General features: G+C 39.8%; 2 protein-coding genes across 2 annotated transcripts in view; one reads left to right on the top strand and one right to left on the bottom strand.

Moving 5' to 3' along the window:
* LOC124128980 (protein kibra-like) overlaps positions 1-10,144 on the bottom strand; it is a 250,613-nt gene that overhangs the window by 158,221 nt on the left and 82,248 nt on the right. The gene's annotated exons all lie outside the window — the stretch shown is intronic.
* The window catches only part of LOC124133735 (thyrotroph embryonic factor-like), a 97,484-nt gene that overhangs the window by 37,855 nt on the left and 49,485 nt on the right, over positions 1-10,144 (top strand). The gene's annotated exons all lie outside the window — the stretch shown is intronic.

Raw genomic sequence — 10,144 nt, 5'->3', positions numbered from 1 at the left:
TTCTGCTGGAGGAAGTCTCTTGTGGCTCTCGCAGTGTGGGCACGGGCGTTATCATGCTGAAACTCGTTGTTGCGGCGACGTGCCAAATGAGGTATGGCGTGTGGTCTCAAGACTTTATCAATGAATCGAACTGGTGTGACACCATTGCCTCTCCCTGGTCTGATATTCTGGAAGACCACAGAGGCGACCCTCTGTGCAAGACCAATTCCACCCCACACCATATGATGCTAGGACCACCCCACGAGTCTCCCTCAACAACACAAGCATCCGAATAAGGTCCCCTCGGCGTCGCCAGACTATCTCTGACATCTGCTGTTGAGATACAGTAACGGCTCTCGTCTGAGAAGAGGACTCTTCTCCACTGCTGGTGGCGCCAATGCTGGTACTGTGTTGCCCACTGAAGACGGTCCCGGCGATGACGTGGTGTCAGAATTGGTCCACGGTGTGGCCTGTGACAGTGGAGGTGTCTGCTCGTCAATCGTCGACGCACGGTGTCCGCACTAATGTGTCGCTGGCGTGTCCCCATGGTCAGTCGAGCAGTTTCCGCAGCAGTAACAAAGCGATCTTGAAGATGCTGTCGCACAATCTGACGATCCTGACGTCGGGTGGTGATCCTTGGTCTTCCACTACGTGGTCAGTCATCTGTAGTGCTAGTGATCTGGTACCGTTGCTTTAGTCTGTATATGGTCCTTACGTGGACTTGAAATGGCTACTTGCCGGGCGGTTTGTCCAGCTTGCAATCGTCCAAGGGCTTGGTGTCGCTGATTTCTTGTCAATCTTGGCATGGGGTAGCAATACAATAACGAATGAATGTTAACCAATCTGGGTGGATTTTTATAGGGCAAGAAATGGGGGAACGCATGTGCATTTCAAATTGCACGGAACTCACGTGCAATCGGGTTACCATGACCGTTGCCGTGATACGCTTAAGCGATCGGTTTTATTGTCATCTGCTTTGTTTTTTTATAATCAAATTTCATTTTTACCGGACAAGATAATGTTAAATATTAGAAACTTTGATATTTAAATGACAACTTTTCATGCAAGGCCTCTTGGGGTGACGTTTCTTTTGCGGTTCAGTATAGTGTTTTATTTTGTTAAATATCTTGGACCCATTCGCTAACATAGCTTCGATTTGACGTCGCCACCTCCAACGTTCCTATCTTAACTTAACTGCAAAATTTCTGTCCCGCTTGGGAGTGATTTCATTTGATGGCTATTTTGTGCTTCGGACTGGAAGTGAGCTATTGCAGCGGACGGATCCGGGATATAGTTATCAAAACAGAATTAAAAATTAAAACTACACTGTAAAACATGTGTTTAGAATGTAAACACAGACAAGATATGGAATACACATACATACAACGGAATACACATATTATTAGGCAATAAGTCAAATATGGATAAGATGTACAATTCATATTGAAATTTGATGTGCAAATCAGATTCACAGGCACTTGCCCCGAACACAAATACCACCAGGACTTACAACGAACTCGGTACAATATTAACATAAAAAATTATTACATCACCAAACTCGGTTAATTGTGACTAGGAAAACTGACACTTGTGACGACAACGAGCACAGATGGTTGGACTACAAATCAAAAACGTTGCAGGTTCGTATCCCAACGAGGTTAAAAATCGACGTAAAGAAAAAAAAAACACTTCTCATTGGGCTTACTACGGGCCCCCTATGTTCCCTTCTGTCGGGTTTTACAATCTCAAGTAATCCAAAGGAGAAGTGGTGTTTCCAATGTATTAAGCGACTCATCAAATAGATAATAGAAAAAAACATCGAGATACCTTATAGTGTAGTCTGTCTTACAGACACTGATACAAATATGAAATACAGCCCATGCAAGTCTATAATGTTGCGCAAGTCAAGATTTCTGCAGTATCAGGAACTGAAGATAGTCTCTGGGCTCCTTCTTATTCATTTTTTATGAAGATAATTAATAAGTATTTTTTCTGTACGATATGTTCATTTCAGAGACTAGATGTTAGTCTACCTATAGTGAAACAAAACAGTTCGTCGCGGTATAACAGGAATTCAATCAAGCGTGCGAGAGAAATAATACGTGCAGCATGGACCAACTGAATTAATGACATGTTATATTGAACAACTTTTTATCACCAGTCCAGAAAACAATGGGTTACAAAACGAACCACGTTATGTAAGGGTTGCAGGTTCGATTCACATTCATTTATACAGAAGTCGAAGTATATAGGAGGGTTTACAGTCATTGTAACCCAGCCTGCAAGGGTTACCATTTAAACTAATGCGCTCTGTGGGGGAATTCAACCATTTCAGAAATCCCTCACGGGGTTACGCAAACACGGAGTAGGTTTATAAGTGTTCATAAATGTGTTGACTATAAATGCATGACTATAGTATTTCTCTTATACAAGCTGACAAGGGAAGTATGTCTGATTACTTCGATTGACCCATAACTGTTTTAGTTACCCCTCCCCAACCAACAACAACCCAAATATTCCATCTATACTACTAAAATAGCCTTTGCTCGATGTAGACAATATCTAGTGTGACTACCATTTGCGTTGATACAGGCACCCCCCCCCCCCCCCCCCCCCCCCCCCACCCCCACCCCCTAAATTGACGTTGAGGAACGCAAGCGTCACTAAGCGTCTCCTGGACGCTTGTAGGACCTTGCATGACCGTCAGAGCTGTCCAGATGACGGTATACTGTCCCAGTCTTGTCGTCCGAACCTCAGATGCTATCTGAACCAAGTTAGGCGTGCTTGACGGGGACGTGGAAGCACAATTGAGCATATTGCTGGACGCCGCCCTCCACCTTACCAAGAAATTTTTGTGTGGCATCGCCTAATGTGCGTACAAATATTGAACAGTCGAGGGGTTGTGTTCGGACTGACAGAGCCCTTCCAAAAAATGTTTGATGACAACAAAACATATAACACGACACAGAATTAAAATAGTATTGGTAAACTACGCAGAAACGATTTGTCATGAGTTTATCTGAATGTAATGAAATAGGCATGTACATGCATGTGCTTCGTTCCACTTATAGTTCCACTTTTATACTTTCACAAGTAAAAAAACCATGAATCACGAAACGAATATTCGACCCTCGTTATGATATGGTATTGTTTATGAAATGTGGCTTAATATATAGGTGATATTCAAAACCGTATTAAGTCATCTTAGGATTCGTCAATGAAGGACGTAAATGTTGAAAAAACGTCCATAAAGTAATACGTTGGTTAAAGAAAACCACAAAAAATATCTTCATCAACGCCCGAGCTCACCTACCTGTTGGATGTTCGACCACCTTCTGAGATGAAGGTCGTGTCTGTGTCGATCAATAGCAAGGAACATGAGCAGGTTCCTTCTTGCGCATCCTATATACGTGTTTGTATCACTCAAATAATCAAATATGTTTGAAAAGCTTTGTAAGAGCAAAATGTCATTAAGATATGATAATATTTATTGATGAAACATCCTCAGAGATAACACATTAGACCCGCACTCTAAACTGACACGCCATGATAAATCATTATAAAATAACACGGGTTGATATAAATGATATTATGTACGCAACACACCGAGAGGTTGTTTGTTTGTTGTTTAACGTCGCACTAGGCAATATTCCAGGTGTATGACGGCGGTCTGTAAATACTCGAGTCTGGACCAGACAATCCAGTGATTCACATCATGAGCATCGATCCACGCAATTGGGATCGATGACATGCATCAACCAAGTCAGCGAGCCTGACCATCCGATCTCAGTCGCCTTTTACGACAAGCATAGTCGCCTTTTGCGGCAAACATGGGTTGCTGTAGCAACCCCGGATCAGTCTTGACCAGACAGTACAGTGTTCGATAACATGAGCATCGACACCAAGATCTGCATACTGTAAAATATGTTAAGGTATCAATCCCATGCTAATACAATCGACAAAACCCTTTTCCTAGTCCTAAGGAATATATGCTTTTTTTGTTTTTGAATCACTTTAAAAAAGTTATGATAAAATGAATACACAATGTCATTAAGAAAGTGGTCAAATGTTACATTGTTACAAAATGTTGTATTTGGGATAGCACTTTCTGAGTAAAGTGGGGCGGTCGGGTAGCCTAGTGGTTAAAGCTTTCGCTCGTCACGCCGAAGACCCGGGTTCGAATCCCGACATGGGTACAATGTGTGAAGCCCATTTCTGGTGTCCCCCGCCGTGATATTGCTGGAATATTGCTAAATGCGGCGTACAACTATACTCACTCTCTCTGTGAGTAAAGTTATGGCGACCTACTTCCAGGTGTATGACGGCGGTCTGTAAATACTCGAGTCTGCGACCTACTTCACGCAAAATAACTTTATTACATGCACATTTGACGAAATCAAAAAAAGTTTTTTTTTAAAAGAAAGAGGCATGACCCTTTTCGATAACATAATGATATCTGAAAATCAGCGATGACACCAGGTGTTCGTGAAATGATATCCAATTATAATATATTTCCGTTGGGTTATTTACTCCCACAACATTAATAACATCATGAATATTAATTCTTATGATGTTTTGGTTCTTAGTACAAGAGGTTAGTGAAACATGGGGTCAAGTCTTATGATATACATTAGCATGAGACTCCTTGTGCAATTAACCAATTTCCCGTTGTTATTTTAACAGGTTTAGATTGAAAACATGTGTTTCGATCATGAACACAAATCTAAGGACATGCCTTGTTCCATTATTTTAACACGTTTAGAAGCCTAGATGTACTATGCCAAAACAGTAGGGTTCTGTGGAAATCATCGAAACATATCTTCTCATCTTTATTGTATTGGCAAATGGAAATGATGTGATCATATCTGTTTGGGAGTAGGCGATCACATCTAATGGGTTCTAATGGCTGGTGTGATGAGATGGTGGCGCACTAGGTTGTTAAAGAGGTCGGGGTCAAATTCGAAATTTGAATTGAATTGAAATACAATGCTAAACATGTTTAGGCTTCTAATCTCGTTACAATTATTGGGCAACGTTTGTGTTTAGGTTCTAAACACATTTTTTTGACAGTGTATGTATTATTCACAGCATTTAAATTGGACATGACGGTTATGTACCAACCGTCGTGTATTTGGGACGTTTCACTTGTTGATGACAAACTGAAACAAACTTGCCAACGAATACACAATTGTATTGCAATCCGCATTGGCCATGATTTGTGTCGAGATGCCCATTTGGGAAACAATGATGAATAGTCCACTCCAAAACTTTTCACCATCTCGCAGGCGAACCAGTGACTAAAAGCATGAGCATCCGAATCTGGATTATCTGTGTATGGATTATCTCTGATTATCTAATTAAACCATTAGTGTCCAACTCGTGCCATTCCACATTCAAAACTCGCACTTGTTATTGAGAATACGTACTTCATCCACTAAACTGTATAATGAATTACTTTTTTGTCAACATAAAGTAGTTGCATTTTCATATTGGATGGGAAATATTCACTAGGTTAAAATAGAAACTATGTGTGGGCTCAAAAATATTTATGAGTCTTTTTTCAGGATTATTCCTTCTATGGAACGAAACTATTCATAGTTAACAGGGAAATGATATTTTTAGCCATGTGCAATCAGTAAGTCAACAGACGTCAGAATATCATATGTTTCAATATCCAAGCAATAAAACACATTATCATGTAGCGGATAGTGTTATCGAAAAAACAATCGTCAAACTTGGTATATCGATCCGATAAATATGCAAATGAGGTCATACAGGAACTACTTTCAATATTCATACCTCGATTCACTGTCTGTTTTCCCATACACTTTTGACTAATGTTCCCAATACGTGTAGATAGGATTATGTAGGTATTGGTGATTATATTATGGAGACACGCATTGCTGCAAATCATTTGATACTATACCATTTGCACTATATAATAAATAGTGCGGTTTACTCAAACACTGTATATATACGCGGTTTCCTAAGTAACTTGATTACGACTCAAACACTGATTACTGTAAGAATGACATTTATGATTATTACGAGATATTAAGAGATTATTACCAATAATGAGCTTCCATACCGTAATTATAAAATTAGGAATAAAACATATGTATTATGCTCACCTAAAGCTTGCAAACTGCAATTTAAATTCCTTGAATATACAGGACGGAAACACTGTTAGCTAAGTCTCTTTATACCAATATGTATGCAATGAAGCCTCACAATTTAAGGTTAACTCACCTTGTACTTGTATAAAAAACACTCAGTGGGCCAACAATTTAGATTATATTTATTATTCTCAACACAAAGCAATATTAAAAAAGGTGCAACTGAAATAAAAGTTAAATTTAGGATTTAAATTAATTTAATTTTGTTATGATACAATTTACGGATAGGAAGATAAAATAAAGTCCAGCTGGTGTTTCAGAATACTGGTTACCATGGGAACTTTAGGGTGAGTTAATATTTAGACCATCTACAAAGTGCAGCTTGCCCATACGAAAACAATTATCAGAGTGCCATATTCTCCTTACGTGAACCCCCGTTAATGGAGTTCCCACGCAACTGGTTTGGGATGACACGGATGTCACCGAGTCTGTAAGACTGCTTTAGTTTGGTCGGTAAAACAGATCAAACAAAGCTGGAGTCGTTTTGGGAGTAACATTTCTGCAATGATGCAAAAATAGAAATATGAGCGTGTCTATTATGAATCAAGGGAGTGATTTAATGGAACGAGAAGTGGCACAACTGTTTATCTTATTTTAGAGGGTGTGAAATGTTCTCTTTGAAGTGGTGTATTCAAATTATATAAGCGACGTCATCTTGCTTTGAGATGGAAATCGATGAAGTTTATATTTAATGTTAAATCTATTGATAAAAAATGATTTAAGTCCACTTATATACTCTTCAAAAAAAGAAACTTGACACTGACTTTCAAAATGTAATATAATGCGATTGTTTCAAAATAGGACACAGAAACAATAATTGAAACACTGTTTGAAGATCAATGTACACAATGTTAAAAACATTAATCGTGTCACCTAGACAGACACACGTACACGATACAGTTAATGTCACAGGGGTACAGAAAATGTCAGTATCGGTTGTGCCCACCACGTGCATCAATCACCGCTTGACACCGGCGACCCATAGATGCAATCAAGTTGTCAATAACACGCTGTTGGATGTGCTGCCATTCATGCTGAAGTTCATCAAGAAGCGCGGGAAGAGTTTGGGGCGGTGGATTCCTTCTGCGAACGCGTCGATCCAACTCGTCCCACAGATGCTTAATCGGGGACAAATCTGGTTACCGGGCTGGCCAAGGTAATGTCTGGATGTTGTTGTGCTGAAAGAAGTCCTGACAAACACGTACGATATGCGGTCGAGCGTTGTCCTGCTGGAACTGTCCGCCATGAACGTTGACGTGAGGAAGAGCGTAAGGCTGTAGGATCAAGTCTCTGTAACGCACACCTGTCAATGCACCTGCCACATGCACGAGAGGCGTCCTACCACCGTGATGAATTCCGGCCTATACCATGACACTCCCGCCGCCAAATGGGACAACCTGCTGCACACAGTTGGGGGCGTAACGTTCACCCCGACGTCTGTAGACACGTGCGCGCCAATCAGCACGTGTGAGTAGGAAACGGGACTCGTCAGTAAACAGTACATTTCTCCACCTTGCACGTGCCCATCTAACCCCCTGTTGGCACCAAAGCAGACGGTCCGCCAGATGACGTGGGGTCAATACATGACGTCGAACAGGTCTTCGTGGAAAAAGTCCAGCCTCCCTCAGTCTGTTGCGTACCGTTTGATCTGATATTCTGCGTACCCCTGGGACCTGTGTGGTTGTAGACGTGGCTTGGGTAGTGCGGTCTCGGAGGTGTCGCAGCCGGATGTATCGATCTTGTGCTTGGGTTGTCACCCTTGGTCTTCCTGACCTTGGTCTGTCGTCAACTCTGCTGGTGTTGTTGTATCGGGTCCACAGTGCGGAGATTGTCTGTCTGGATACGCCAAAGTGCCTGGCCACTTCTTGCTGAGTTGCTCCAGCTTGTAATCTCCCAATGTTGTTGTTCCGTTGAGCTGCATTCAGTCTTGGCATTCTGTTACCGCCTCTACTGCCGTTATAAGGACTGTATGAACAGCCGTTGATGTGGATTTTTATACCCATTTAGCAGGGGGGGGGGGGGGGGGGGGGGGGGGGGGGGGGCACTTATCCTGTGCTGCACGTTTTTTACAGGCGGCTGCGTTTGGATGAAGCTGAAAATTGATCCCCAAACGCTACGTTTATGTGCTTTGCATGTGTTTTGGCGAATTATAGACACATCATCTTTCTGTCTTTCTGTTTGACTTATTTGGTTCTCATTTAATGTAATTATTTTAGATATTTGGCAAAAAGTGGTTTTACATCTATGTCAAATTTCTTTTTTTGAAGAGTATATGCTTACAATAATAATAATATCCAATGTCTCATCAATACTCAAGTCACATGTAATCACATATCTACCGTTCTTGTGTCAACAAACATCGCAGATCATATGACGTCATAATGGCGGATCGATCATTAAGTGTGACGTCACATAACGCAGTGGTTGGTCTCATGTGAACATCAGTTTCCTCATGGTCCCATCAAATCCTCACTGGGGGCTCCAATTTAGTAGCACCTGATTGTCTGTGTGGTAGACAACAACAAACGGCAACAGGGTGTGAGCTGATGGCTGTTTATTCTCTCAGAAGAGAAAGGTGAATAAATACGGCCTGCAACAATGTATAAATAATAAGACATACTGTACATAAGACATAGAACATTATATGAACTTAAAATAGCGGGAAACCTATATTACTCACGTAGTAAGAAACCTGCACAATGATACAGTAATATATATAATATGCTTATGACGACGCGATAATCAATTTATACTAAACATAAACCCTGTCTACTGTTGTAACACTAGACAAGTACAATACTACATGATAATTACAAAGATATACGACGTCAGCATATATATAGATACATACATTTATACATTCATGAATAACACATAAACAATACATACCAGATTGGTGAAACCTGTGCCGTGTCACCAAGGCTTCTAAGATAGTGCCAGTTACATCTGCATTGACAAAGTATAAACTAATGCAGATACTATTTACACTATAAGTATACACAACACAAAAGTAAAATAGGTATTTAAAATAAGGATTGATCAAATTACTTAAATAATGCACTTTCACACATATCTTTCTTATACACAATTAACACAATTACCTTAATGTGATATGAGGTATAGAATTACTATGAGTTTATTTAGGGTTTAGATTTACTTAGTTCATGTACAAGTTAAGATGATAATAGCCTAGGAAAAATAAGCTATTTATCACTTTAAGAAACTGTTTATAATACTTTATCATATAAAATAATCGTAGCAGAATACACTGAACTGTGAATTCAATACACAACCTGATTAGCAATAAACCAAGCACAACTTATTTCTAACTTTAAGAATTAGAAATACACAAATACATATAAAGCATCACACAAGAAATATACAACGACTAACCTTCAAATCCATGAAATTATCACATCCATTGGATCCATGAATAAAATTATGAACACGAGATCCATCCCAAAAATACACAAAATGACTGATGTATATACGTCAAGTGTAATCTGGCAACTGCCCCAGATCATTAGAAACAAAGGTATACCTGTGGTCAGCTGTGAGTGACCACAGAGAACAATAGAGTAGTCTAAGCGCGGGGTGGGATACTAAGTGCTTTGGGTGAAAAGCATGCAGTGGTATGGTTAGTCAAGGCTGGATAAATAATAGACTGAATGAAACAGATAAGCTATGGTATTAATGTTTAATTTGAAATACAATTATATGGCAAAAGTATGACATAGTAAATAAACTATGTACTTAATTCAAATCTGAAAGAGAATGTGTATAAAACTATAGCTAAAATAAAATTAAAACCTAACTTGTATGTATAAAATATTAATCTGCCAAAGCTACTATCACACAATATATCAAACGCTGTTAGTGACTATCACACAATATATCAACACTGCTAGTTACTATCACATTATATGTCAACACTGTTAGTTGCTATCATGCAATATATTAACACTGTTAGTTACTATGACATGATATAT

The sequence above is a fragment of the Haliotis rufescens genome, unplaced genomic scaffold (genome assembly GCF_023055435.1).
Source record: "Haliotis rufescens isolate VD_foot unplaced genomic scaffold, xgHalRufe1.0.p SCAF_7, whole genome shotgun sequence".
NCBI classification, from domain to species: domain Eukaryota; kingdom Metazoa; phylum Mollusca; class Gastropoda; order Lepetellida; family Haliotidae; genus Haliotis; species Haliotis rufescens.
This window is presented reverse-complemented; position numbering and strand designations above follow the sequence as displayed.